The 13,693-nt window shown below is 44.1% G+C and overlaps 1 pseudogene; it reads left to right on the top strand.

Moving 5' to 3' along the window:
- The first annotated feature begins 387 nt into the window (after window positions 1-387).
- On the top strand, window positions 388-2,030 carry LOC147917530 (uncharacterized; annotated as a pseudogene).
- Window positions 2,031-13,693: the final 11,663 nt, after the last annotated feature.

Here is a 13,693-nt window from a genome sequence, read left to right as displayed (position 1 = left end):
AGGGTGTTCTCCAGGTTGGCTAACTCAGCATAGCCTCTTCTGAATGTCTACCCACTGCTCTCTTGGGCTCAAGTCTCCCTTCTGGGCCCAATTCCCTCACTGAGCTATCTGGGCTGACAGCACCAGGGCAGTGGGCTCTCCAGGCTGCCACCTGTTCTATTCTACATCCACTTGTGTGCTTGGAACATGGTGACAACAGGGACACTGGCTCCATTGTCCTCTCTACACTGTGGTCAAGGTCAGAACAGGTTGAAGGCTAGACAGGCTCCAAGTGTCCTCTGCTGATGGTCTCATTATTTCTTAAGGAAAGGCTAATAATGACCAAGAACTCAAAGACCCTGAGAGACCTCACTCAAAGCCTCAGAGACACTTCGAAGATGAGAAATCATGGCACTAATGTTGGAGGCAGGTTCTTGGCCAGACCCAGAGGACCATTCCAAGCTGGCCCGCCACTCCTGTTACTTCTCCTCTCGCCTGCCTTGGTCAGAGCTCTGGACCCATCTCTCTCTTCCTCCCTCTATTCCTCTCACCCTCCTACCACCACTCCCTTCTGGTACTCACTGTCCCGCCTGTCTCTTCTCTCCTCTTTCATGTTAATTACCTCCCAGGGCTTCATCATCTCCGATGAATGATGAATGAGTGCTCATTGCTCCCTAATTTAGCCTCATTTCTTACCATCTCTTCTCTGATGCCCATTGCACCACCCGGGAGAGGTGAGGCTGAGAGTAGGTATTTATGATGAATTTGTGGTAAAATGGAACCAAGTGCCTCCCTAGGGCAGGAAGTGGTGTGTGTGTGTGTGTGTGTGTGTATTGGGGTGGGGTTCAACTTTACCATTATTAGCTTAGGGCACGGTCCCTCCTAACATGGCAAATGTTATTCAGCCAAAGGAAGAGCCTGGCTAGCAAATCAACTCAAACCTCACCTGAGACCTCAAAGAGGAAGAGACAAAGAGAAATATGCGATCCACACCCTGCTCAGAACGAGGTAATTTACTGGGGTGGGAGCCAGGGTGGTGTGAGAGCAGATCCTCTCACACCTCTCTCTTCTCCCCTCTCCTCTTCTCTTCCTGCCTTGGGGCCTCTCCATTATCCTTTTAGACTGGCGTTCTCTCTCCTTCTGTCGTCATGGGTCCTCTGTGCCTCTGTCTCTTTTTCTTATTTCCATCTCAGACTCTGTTTTGCTTTATTTGTCCCTCAGTCCTACGTCACTGAGGCTGTGTCACCATCTCACTTTCTTGCATCTTCATATTCTCTGGGCCCCTAAGTATGCTTGTTTCTCTTTGTCTCAGTCAGCATGTGTGTTTCTGATTTGGTCTGTTTTTCTGTGTCTCTGTCTGTCTGTCAGTATTCCCAGAAGCCCTATAACTCCAGAATGCCTGGCAGGAGTCGCTTTTCTGAGAATGGAGCCTGGGACAGCCACCCAACGTACTGAGTAGAGGTGGCTAAGGACGTTTCCAGCCCAGCAGTCGTCATGGTAACAGCCAGGGCGGGCCAGGCAGGAGATGTGCGCAGCCACGTGGGCTTGACCTTTCTGTGGGTGTCAGGTTTAAGCGGGAGCTGGGGAAAAACAGCGAAAACTACTTCCTTCTGGCCCAGCCCTCGAGCTCCCGGGTCAGGCTGAAAGGAGAGAGGGGGAGACTGAGAACCGGACAGCTGGCAACAGAGTGAGAGGAGAGACGGGGGGTTAGCCATAGCCATCTAGAGAAACCGCGGGAGAAGGGGACAGGAGCACAAGCACGCACACATGCACACGCACACACCTCCCCAGGGTTGTCACCAAGACTCTCATTGTGAACCGACCTGTGGAGGGCACCAGACATCATTCCTGGAGGCTCAGCTCGCACTGTGCCAGCCGGCAGCTCTGGGTGTGTGGTTGCTAAAGGTCAGTTCCCCACACTCAGAGCTCCCCTCCAGACTCCTTCAGATCAAATGTCACTTTTTCCATATTGCAAAAGCCTTTATTGCTCTAAGGAAGATATGCTAGAATGAAAAGAGCCAAATGATTCTTTCAAAAATAGATATATTATAAATGCAAAAGTCCAAAGAAAGACACTCAAAATAAAAGCCATTCTAATCCTCCTGCCACTTCCCTCAGTTCTGAAGGTCCCTCCACAGTGGCTTCCCATGCCTGCTAGATCAGTGGGAAGAGACACGGCTGGGCCCCAGTGTCCACTTCTCTGACAAAGGCACAAGAAAGGAGCCAGATCAGTGTTGCCCGTGTGTGACAGGGGCTTGGAGTCTCAGCCTCTACACACCCACTCCACTCCTTCTCTTTCTCCTATTGGGTCAGACATACAGGCACCAGGAAGAGGTGCCCAGAGGTGCCCTGTTAACCCCATGACCCCTTGAGGAAGGGATGAGAGGTACAGGGCAGACTCAGGTAAGCTCCATAGAGAACACAGCTCAGCTGTGGATCTCATTTCCAGACTTTCAAGTCATGGCTATGCAAGAGATCTCAAGCCTTCTGGACACATTGTGATGGAAAACAAGACCACAAACTAAGAATGAAAAAGAAGATCTTGCTGTGTCTTGAAAATCAACATGCAGAAAAGACATGAAGGGGCACTCACCAGCCAAGAGGGAGGTGACTTACACCAGCATTCCAGGCTTTCTTTTACACAGCAGCACAACCCAAAATCCCCTCAGAGAACTGCCACTGTGCCACTCAGATAGGGGAAGGGGATTCTTGTGATTCTCAGCAGGAGAGGGGGTGGCAGACAGTGTGGTCATAAGTTAGCAAGCTTCCAAAGGCTATTTGAAATGAGTTCTGATTATATATATTTGAAGGTGGTCACAGTGTTATGGAAGATCCAGCATTTTTGAAACTAACCTTTCTGGGACTCACAGGTTTATGTATTGTGGGCCTCTGTCTGACATCATCTCCTCGTTCTGCCCCTAGGTTCTGTGAAACCATCACTAAAACTCCCTGCCCTGTCCCTGGGGACAAAGTAGGTTCTGGAAGCCTTCAGTTACCTGTGACTCCAGAGCAGTGGGCAGAGGACAGGAGAGCAATTGGTGCTGTGACGCCCACACCTGAGGCCCAGGCTCTACACTCACTGCACCGTTTCTCTCCCCTACTCAACCGTTCTTGTGGTTGCTTCCCCGAGTGGGACTCAGCCCAGTGCCAAGTCTCTCCTTTTTTGTTCTGCCTAAGCCCCTTCCCTCTGCTCTGTCTTTTCTTCATCAGCCCCTCAACTCATCCCTGATCCCCGCTCCAGCTCAGCACCTGGGGCTGGGACAGCTCCCCAGGGATTCTGATAGTCTCAGAACATCTACCCAGCACCTGAACTGGTGTAAACTGGGGAATGTGGGTCAGCCTGACAATTGCTCCTGCCAGGTCTGTGACCCCTAGATCCACCCCTTCTCTCTCCACTCACACTCTGGGCCAGGCCTGCCACGTTTCCTGGATACTCACTGGGCTAAGACAGACCACCCTCTATTTCATGCCCCATGCCTTTGCTCACTCTATTTCCTTCGCCAAAAACATCTTTTTTGGTGAATCTCTGTTCTACTTCAAGGCTCAACTCGAATGCCACCATGCAAGCAAAGCCCTCTTCAATCTACCGTAGGCTACTCTGTTGCCCATAGAACTTTTTCTTATCATTATCATAGGAATCGTGTCTCTGTTTTCACATCTGCCTCCCCACTGGAGGTTGGCTCTCTGGAACAGAGTGGATTGTAGTGATCTGTGGATCTCCAGAACTTGGCTCAATGTCACCTACTGAGTGTTTGTTGTTGCCATTGGCCCTCTCCCAGAGTAGATCCTTGGTCTGGGATGTGAGCTGGAGAAGATCCTAGACTCCCCAGAGACAGTGGTCTATGCGCATGGCAATGAGTAGTGGGTGGTGTGTGTCATGCCTCTCCCTTCTTGCCAGACCACGACCCCATCCTGCTGCAGGTCTTGTAGTGCCAGGCTGGTTGCAAGACAGAGTACTGCTCACCTCTGAAAAAACCACAGCTTGGCCCATTGGCACCCCATGGGATGGAGCAGCCACACCTGGCTGACATCTGGATGCTTTCTCCCCAGCTCTGGGCAGCTGTCTCCTATAGTTGTTCCCTCATCCTATGGCTTTACTGACTCCTCTTACTGCACTAAATAGAGCCCTGGAGAGCAGTCTTAGAGTGGGAAGAGAGGGCTGGGACCATCCTTCCTGTCTTCCTCCCTCTCCCTTCTCCTGGCTGGCTGCAGCTGTGCTGTGTGCTGTGGAACTGAGCACAGTCTTAATTACCGCTCAGTCCTGCTCATTAGTGCCTCTGGAAGCCAGAGAAGCCCCAAGTTAGGAAGTATCAATCTCAGTGGAAGCCAGGCCCCCAGATTTCCTGGGTAATCGCTAGTCCCACTTCTCGTGGATTGGTTCTGTATGACTTGAGATCCCTTTTTGGGCCTTTAGAGGGAGATGCCCCTCCCTGGCATGGGGGGAAGGGCTGGAGCTCGACAGAGGAGAGGGAAGGCTAGGCCCCCTCGTGGGATCTCACTCTGTGTGCAGAGCATCTCTGGGACAGCAGATGGTGGAACATGTGAAACTCCACTGCAATCAGAGAAAGATGAACGAATGATTAAATAAACCAAATGTGCTCAATCTAGCACACCGATGATTTACCTGCCTTCGGAGGGACTTAAGCAAGGAGCCTGGTGCATTGTTCAGCCATTCATATACATATATATATATATTGCAGTGAAATGGAATAAAGAACCGTGAAGTGTCTGAATACCGAACAAAAGGAAGCTGAGTGAAGGAGGAGAAGAGGGGGCGGACCCTGGAAATTATAACCCATAAGCCTGGTTCCAATATCTGGGAAAACTCCTTCACAAATATCAACTTGTAAACATCCTAGAAGATCAAATGAGATAATACACATGAAAGCACTTGAACTGTAAAGGGCTTTATAAATTTAAGGTGTTATTATGTAATATTTCTGCTCAGTGCAGACTATCAGACAGATGCTATGGGGAGGCTGGAGATTTATGATAGTGGCTCATCACCCACAAGGTACTTACACAATTTAGGCTGTTTGATTTAATTAGTCATTGCCTCTTATAGAGACTACTGCAGAAGCCTTCTAAGTGGCCTCCCCACCTCCACCATCTCGCTTGTTCCATTCATCTTATATATCACTGCTGGGTTAATTTTCCTGATGCAGAGCTCTGATCAAATATCTCCCATGTTCCTCTTGCCAACTGCATAGAGCCTGGAGACCTTGGCTTATCAGTCAAGCTCCTCCATAACCTGGTCCCACACAACCTTCCCAACCTGATTTCCCCCCTTCCATCTTGGGAGATATAAGCTCAGGAAGATCAAGTCACTTATCCCAGACCACACAAATACCAAGTGGCAGATCCCAAATTCAAGCCCTCAAACCCCAGACACCTGACTCCAAAACCAATGCTCTTTCTAGCCCATCACTTTTTCGCTTTGATGGGTACAGCTGCAATGAAGATTTTCCCACATAGAGCTTTTTCTCTTCTTCGGAAAAATTTTCTCAGGACAGATTCCCAGGAGTGGGATTAAAAGGTCAAAAAACATTAATATTTTTATGGCTGCATGGACTGACATATGCTTTGCAAAAGAGCTGAGCTGATATATGTTTTAACCAGTGATATAAATATATATCCGGCCCTCCTTTCCACTGGGGGTAACCTTTGAATAAATTGCTTATTGAATAAGGTATTTCTTTGTTTTACTTTGAATTTGTTTGACTATTGAGGTGGAATATTTTCCATGCTTTGGTTTACTATTTGTATTTAATCTTGTGTGAAATATGTGTTCATATCTGCGGCTCATATAATTATTAAACTCTTCACGTTTCAGAGGCTGTAATTTAAAAAATATAAAGAAAATCTTGAAGAGGAGATATAATAGACTCCGTGAAATCAGAGCAGAGGCCCCTATCTGATAAAGGCATGTAAATAAGCTGTATCTCAAGTAAATCTTTAAAACAAAATTGAGGTCAACTAACTTAAAATACTAGTCTACATTTAAAGGGAGAACTTAGGAGAAGGCATTTCCTGGACTCAGACAAGACTTTTCCTGACACTGTCAATGTTTCGTAACGCTAACATTCATTATTTAATTTCCGAGTCATTTTGGTGACTATATAATTGTCCTGAAACAGCAATGCTTTATTTTTTTATGTTGTGTTAAAATTTATTTTATTTTATTTTTTTTGTGAGGAAGATTAGCCCTGAGCTAACATCTAATGCCAATCCTCCTCTTTTTGCTGAGCAAGATTGGCTCTGGGCTAACATCCGTGCCCATCTTCCTCTACTTTATATGGGACACCGCCATAGCATGGCTTGACAAGCAGTGCCTTGGTTCGCACCCAGGATCTGAACCCGCGAACCCCACGCCGCTGAAGCGGAGCCCATGAGCCCAACTGCCAAGCCACCGGGCCGGTCCAAATTTATTTTATTTTTTGATTAAGTAATGCATACACATGATACAAAGGTCAAAATACATAAAAGGTTATAGAGTGAAAACATCTCCCACGTTCTCATCTTGTAATCACCCCGTTTCCCTCCCTGGAGACAGATGCTATTCCCAATTCCTTTTATATATTCCTTATATATATATATATTTTTTTTTTTTTTGCTTTTTTTGTTGAGGAAGATTTGCCCTGAGCTAACATCTGTTGCCAATCTTCCTCTTTTTGTGTGTGAGCCACAGCCACAGCCTGGCCTCTGACAGAAGAGTGGTGTAGGTCCATGCCAGGGAACCCAAGTCTGGGCCACCAAAGCGAAGTAACCGCTAGGCCACTGGGGCTGGCCTTGTACGTATATATTTTTAATAGAAATGATGGCATACGATATGTGCTGATCCGTACTTTATTGTTTTGAGAACATTCCATATCAGTACATAGAAACTTTAAATACATTTTTAAAACTGTAACCTCAAATGGGTGTGCTCTACTCTGAGAAAACTCAATAAACAAAAATGTACATAAATAAAGCAAATTTTCAGGAGGTATTTACTTCACAAACTGAGCTTCTATTTGTATAGAAATCCTCTAAATGTTAAACCAACTTTGCACATTTCAGTTATGATTCATTTCATTGAAATTATGTTTATATATTTATACAGAGACAGTCTATGAAAAGCAAAGGCCATTTAACTTAGAAATTATTTCTTAAGCAAATCAATTGTTAAATATTATCCTTCAGTCAAATGACATAACCTGACCTGATCAGAAAGTGTGATTGTATGTTTGAAAATTTGATCCTTTGTAATTCCTGTATTTTTTTAAAAGCCACAAATGTAATAATTCCACCTGTCCAATTTGCAATTTGTTTAACAAACATCCGTGGTGTGCAGTGTAAAGAAAAGGACTTTCAATGTTAGCTGCCATGAGATACGCAGTCCGGGCTGAGATAGGGCCCAGCCTACCAAGGTCCTGTGTCCTAACACGGCACAAGATTAGACTTTTACTCTGGATCACATTAAAGAGTTGGGGCATATTCTACAAATATCCCCAATTTCTTTTAATCACTGACCCCAGAGCCTAGGTCTGTAAGGTTATTGAAAGCTGCCCTGCTTTCAGCCTATGCCATCTTTAGGGGTGTAAGTCTCATGTGCTGACTACCTGCCATGTAAATCAGCTTTCTTTCTTTGCTCCAAAATTACTTTGGAGCAGCAAATTGGCACTATTTATGAAACAAGTCATTGTTGACCACCCTATCTGTGCTTGGTATGACCTTTTAAAATTTAATCTTCTCTCTCCTTGGAGTTTATCTTCCCAAACTTACAGTCTTAGCCCTTCTAATGCCTGCTTTCTAACTGCATAGTTAGGATGTATCATAAAAGTCATGTTATTTGTTCATTTGTTGGTTCACATGGTATTCACGAGTCGCTCTCATCTCCTCCAAGTCTTTGCTCAAATGTTACCTCCTCCATGTGGCCTACCCTGATTACTCTATTTAAAATTGAAACACCCCCTCCTCCTGTACCCCCTTATTCTCATTACCCTGCTCCATTTTTCCAATTACTTGGCACCTTCTAACATAATATATACTTTTCTTATTTATTATTATATTCTTTATTGTACATTTCCCTGCCCCTCAATGTAGGCTCCACTTTGTCTATTGAATTGCTGACGTGTCCTGAGAATCTAGAACAGTGCCTGGGGCATAATAGGCCCTCCATAAATACAGTATTTGTTGAAGGAATAAATGATGTGAGCTCCCGCTATGTGTAAGACACCTGGCTAAGCATGTTGAGGCCTCCAAAGATGAATCTGCTGGGAGTCCTACCCTCACAGAGCCCATAGTCTAGAGTTGAGACACGGAATTAATAACTACAATACAAGATAGAAACTGCAGTACAGAAAAAGAGCTGTTAAGTGAGAGGAGGAGAAAGAGAAAGCTTTCAGTCATGAGAAAGCCAAGGGAAGGCGTGAACAGAGGCACGGGATGGGCTGAGGAGTCAGAGAGACTGGAATTGGATCCTGAATCTGCCCTAGTTGAATGAGGTTGGCTTGTTATAAGCTCCTCATCCACAAATTGGGGTAAAAATATTTATCTTAGTAGGACCACGAGGGTCAAATAAGATAATGCCTGTATATAGCCTGTGGTGGATAGCGCCTGGTACCTACTTCATGAGGAACTAATTTCAATCGCTTTCTTCCTCTTGAGCGTCCATCAACAGGAGAGCATAGGGGCCGGCCCGGTGGTGCAGCGGTTAAGTCAGAGTGCTCCACTTCCGCGGCCCGGGGTTCGCAGGTTCAGATCCCAGGCATGCACCAACACACCACTTGTCAAGCCATGCTATGGCAGCGTCCCATATAAAGGAGAGGAAGATGGGCATGGATGTTAGCCCAGGGCCAATCTTCCTCAGCAAAAAAGAGGAGGATTTGCATCAGATGTTCCTCACACACACACACAAACCAGGAGAGCATAAATGATGATATATAATGAAATACTATAAGTTATTAAAATGATAGTTACAAAGAATGTGTAGCAGCATAGAAAACAGTTCATGACTGATGTTAAGTGAAAAAAGACAGACTACAAAATTGTCCATAATTACAACTGGGAAAAAATAACTCAAAATCTATACAAAAATTAAATCCATTCTTGGGCTAGTCGGGTAGGAATGAGAATTAATTTACCTAAATATGCTCTTTTGATTTTTGTAATTCTACTTTTTCATCGTCAAATTTGATATCATTTCAAACTTGCACAGTACAAGGAATTTCCAAACACCTTTTACCCACAGTCACCAATTATTTTCATGTTTGCTCTCTCTCTCTCTGCATGTGTGTATATATATATATACACACACATATATATACACACATATATATATATATATTTCCTAAAAATAAAGACTTTCTCTTACATAACCACAGGGTAAATTTCCTACTATTTTTACACATAAAAAGGCCAAGAGACTCTATCTTCCTGAGATCCTGGGCCACATTCTCTGTAGGTTCAGGATGCAACGCTCTTCTCTGCAGTCTTCAGGCCTCTCACATCTGAAAACACCAGCAAACTACTACTGTCAGTCACACTGATAGTGGGAGGGCCCCCTTAACACATCTGACACAGGGAATGGTATATTGTGCCCCTGTTGGTTGGTGGGGGGAGAGGCTGAGATGGCACTCCTCCCACCCGGGGGAAGCTCCTGTTTCAGGACTGAAATGCTGCAGGCGTAGAGCCACAGAAGTTTCTGTGATCCTGGAAGCTTGTCACCTGGAGCTCAGCTTCCCTGAGGAATGAATGGACTCTCAAGGGAAAGACACTTAGCTGCCTGCTGGCTCCCCACCCAGAGTCTGCTGAGAATGTTTCTTCAAACTGCTGAGTTCTGAGGACCAGTCTACAAGTGCTGGAGACAGAAGTGGTTAAACAAGAGTCTGTCCTTGGAATTCCTAGGCTTAGAGCCACAGTTATACAAGGAGGATTGTTTAAGGGGGTGCTTTTATTTGGAGGAATGAAGTCTATGCTGAGGGCCCTGGGCAGTGACCAGAGCAGCAGCCAGCTGGGAGGAAGGAAGAGGTTTCCCATTAGCTTGTGGACGAGGCCTGCACACATACAATCAGTTCATACACACCTCCACCATCACCAAGGTAACAGTCCTCCCCACTCTTCCCTCCATCCTTCTGAGTTACCAGATTCAGGGTGTTCCTCTCTCCGTATCTGCGGCCTCCACCTCATGTCCAAACAAGACAAGCGCAGGCAGAACAGATCCCACACGCTGCAGCCCATGGGAAGGCATTTAGCATCATTCCCGGCCCCCATCCACACCCCACTGGTCTGGCTCTGGCCTTGAGGCCTAGGCCTGGTCACACCCAAGCCCCAGGGTTAATAATGGCCTTGCCCTTGCTACTCTTCCCTTCACCCTCAGAAGCCACAACCTCCCTGGTTCTGTTACTTGTTAACTTTGTAATTTGGAGGAGTCAGCCTCTCTGGATCTGTTTCCTCATCTATAAATGAGATGATGACATTTACCTTAGAGGGCGGTGGTGAGGGAGAAAAGAGACCTTGTGTGTGAAAGTACTTGACTAACTCGAGCAAGTATTAGTCAAATCTGAAGCTCACCCATGGGAGCGGCCGGAGCTTGACCTCTCTTTAATTTATACTCTAGAAGCGCCCTGTGCTGAAGGGCATAAATTGCTCAGTCAATATCAATGGCTGAGGCTGATTAAAAGGTTATTGCCCATTTTCTCCTATCAGATTAACAAAATTGCTTGTAGGCCACAGGGAGCAGGGTCCTCTCATACACTAACAGGTGGAGAATAAATGGGCACGATCTTGATACCTGGCAACAACAATCAGGATTATTTAGCACATTCCCTTTAATCAAGGAATTCCCCTCATAGGAGTCTATTAGAAATGTTGATAAGTGTGCACAAGGTCATATGACAAATGACTCCCTGCAGCATTACTTGTAATAGAAAAGTATATGGAGACAATCTGAATGTCTAAAATTAGGTAACTAGTTAAGGAAATTGGGGAGTTGTGATGCTGCCATGCTATGGGGTACCACGCAGCTGTCAAAAGAAATGACAGGTCCCAAAGCCATCTACAGATTCAGTTCAATCCCTATCAAAATTCCAATGGCATTTTTCACAGAAATAGAAAAAACAATCCTAAAATTTGTATGGAACCACCACAAAAGACCCTGAATAGCCAAAGTAATTTGGGAAAGAATAACAAAGCTGGAGGCATCACACTTTGTGATTACAAGCTATATTATAAAGCTATAGTAATCAAAACAGTATGGTACTAGCTTTAAAACAGACCCAGAGATCAACGAAACAGAGTAGAGAGCCCAGAAATAAACCCACGTGTATACAGTCAATTAATTTACAAAAAAGGAGCCAAGAATACACAATGGGGAAAGGACAGTCTCTTCAATAAATGGTGTTGGGAAAACTGGACAGCCACATGCACAAGAATGAAAGTGGACCACTATCTTACACCATACACAAAAATCAACTTACAATGGACTAAACACTTGAATGTAAGACCTGAAACCATAAAACTCCTAGAAGAAGATGTAGGTGGTAAGCTCCTTGACATTGGTCTTGGGGATAATTTTTTGGATTGATACCAAAAGGTGAGGCAACAAAAGTAAAAATAAGTGAGACTACATCAAACTAAAAAACTTCTGCACGGCAAAGGAAACCATCCACAAAATGAAAAGGCAACCTACAGAATGGGAGAAAATATTTGCAAATCATATGTCTGAAAAGGAGTTAATATCCAAAATATATAAAGAACTCATACAACTCAATAGCAAAAAAAAAAAATTCAATTAAAAAATTGGCAGAGAATCTGAATAGACATTTTCCCAAAGAAGACATACAGATGGCTAACAGGTACATGAAAATGTGCTCAACGTCGCTAATCGTCAGGGAAATGCAAATCAAAACCACGAGGAGAGTGGGCCAGCCCTGGTGGCTTAGTGGTTAAGTTTGGCATGCTCCACTCTGCTTTGATGTTCTGGGTTCAGTTCCCGGGCACAGACCTACACCTCTTGTCTGTCAGTGCCCGTGCTGTCGTGGTGGCTCACATGCAAAAAGAGGAAGATGGGCAACAGACGTTAGCTCAGGGTGAATCTTCCTCAGCAAAAAGAGGAAGACTGGCAATAGATGTTAGCTCAGGGTGAATCCTCTTCAGAAAAAAAAAAAAAAACACAAAGCTATCACCTCACACCTGTTAGAATTGCTGTCATTAAATAGACAAGAGACAACAACAGTTGGCAAAGATGTGGAGAAAAGGAAACCCTTGTGCACTGCTAGTGGGAGTGTAAATTGGTGCAACTACTACAGAAATAAGTATGGAGGTTCCTCAAAAAATTAAAAATAGAACTACCATATGGTCCAGCAATCCCACTTCTGGGTGTTTATCTGAAGGAAATGAAAACACTAACTCAAAAAGATATCCACGTCCCTCTGTTCATTGCAGCATTATTTATAATAGCCAAGATGTGGAATATGGAATATGGAAACAACCTGTGTCCACTGACAGATAAATGGATAAAGAAAATGTGGTATGTATATACAATGGAATATTATTCAGCCACAAAAAGAAGGAAATCTTGCCATTTGCAACAACATGGATGCACCTTGAGGGCATTATGCTAAGTGAAATAGGTCAGGCAGAGAAAGACAAATACCATATCATCTCACTTATATGTGAAATCTAAAAAAAGCCAAACTCATAGAAATAGAGAACAGGTTGGTGGTTTCCAGAGCCAGGGGGTAAGGGGTGGGGGAAATGGGTGACAGAGGACAAAAGGTACAAACTTCCAGTTATGAGACAAATAAGTTCTGGGGATGTAATGTAGAGCATGGTGACGACAGTTAACAATACTGAATTATATATTTGAAAACTGCTAAGAGAGTAAATCTTAAAGTTCTCATCACAAGAAAAAAATTATAACTATGCAAGGTGATGGATGTTAACTAAACTTATTGTGGTGATTGTTTCACAATATTACCAATATCAAAGCATTATATTGTGTACCTTAAACTTAATACCATGTTATATGTCAATTATATCTCAATAAAACTGGAAAAAGTAAAATAAAATAAAATTCCAATCTTGCTCCTGCTTAAAATCATGCAATTACTCCCGTGGCTCTTTACACGGCTTCCAGCGTCCCAGGTGCTCAGGGGCCATCTTACCTCTCCAGCCCCACCTCCCCTTCCACTTGCTGTCCTCCAGCACAACGAACTCCCCTCAGTATCAGCTATCACAAACAATGGAGATCGTAAGCAGTTGTACTGATCTAACCAATTATTTTTACAGATCCACAATGGAAAGCAAAACTGAAAAATATGTTTTAACCCCTTAGGGAGAAAGAGCCTATGACTTAAGTCCCACGCTATTGCCTAATTCCCTAACCTTAGGAAATCTGTTCATTGCATTCTACCCAGTGACGGTGACAGAAATAGCTGGAGGTACTTGGATCAATTCCATATTTATCAGAACGTAGAGTACATTGAAGTGATAAGTGCACTAATGTTTTACAATGAGAAAAAAATAATAACAGATCATTATGTATTGACATGGAAAGATTGTATGCTTTTAAGAAAAACTGCAAGTTGCAGGATTATTTTCAATGATCTAAAAGTGCCTAGCATATAGTAGGTAATCAACCAATACTTATTGAGTTGAAAGAATATGATCCCAGTCTGTTTTTAGAAAAACAATTGCCACTCCAACACACACTTATAAACAAGCCCATATA

This window comes from Ceratotherium simum, chromosome 3, assembly GCF_057802395.1.
Source record: "Ceratotherium simum simum isolate JZ-2026a chromosome 3, ASM5780239v1, whole genome shotgun sequence".
Taxonomy (NCBI): Eukaryota; Metazoa; Chordata; class Mammalia; order Perissodactyla; family Rhinocerotidae; genus Ceratotherium; species Ceratotherium simum.
The sequence above is the reverse complement of the archived record's forward strand: the minus strand, read 5'-3'. Positions and strand labels throughout refer to the sequence as shown.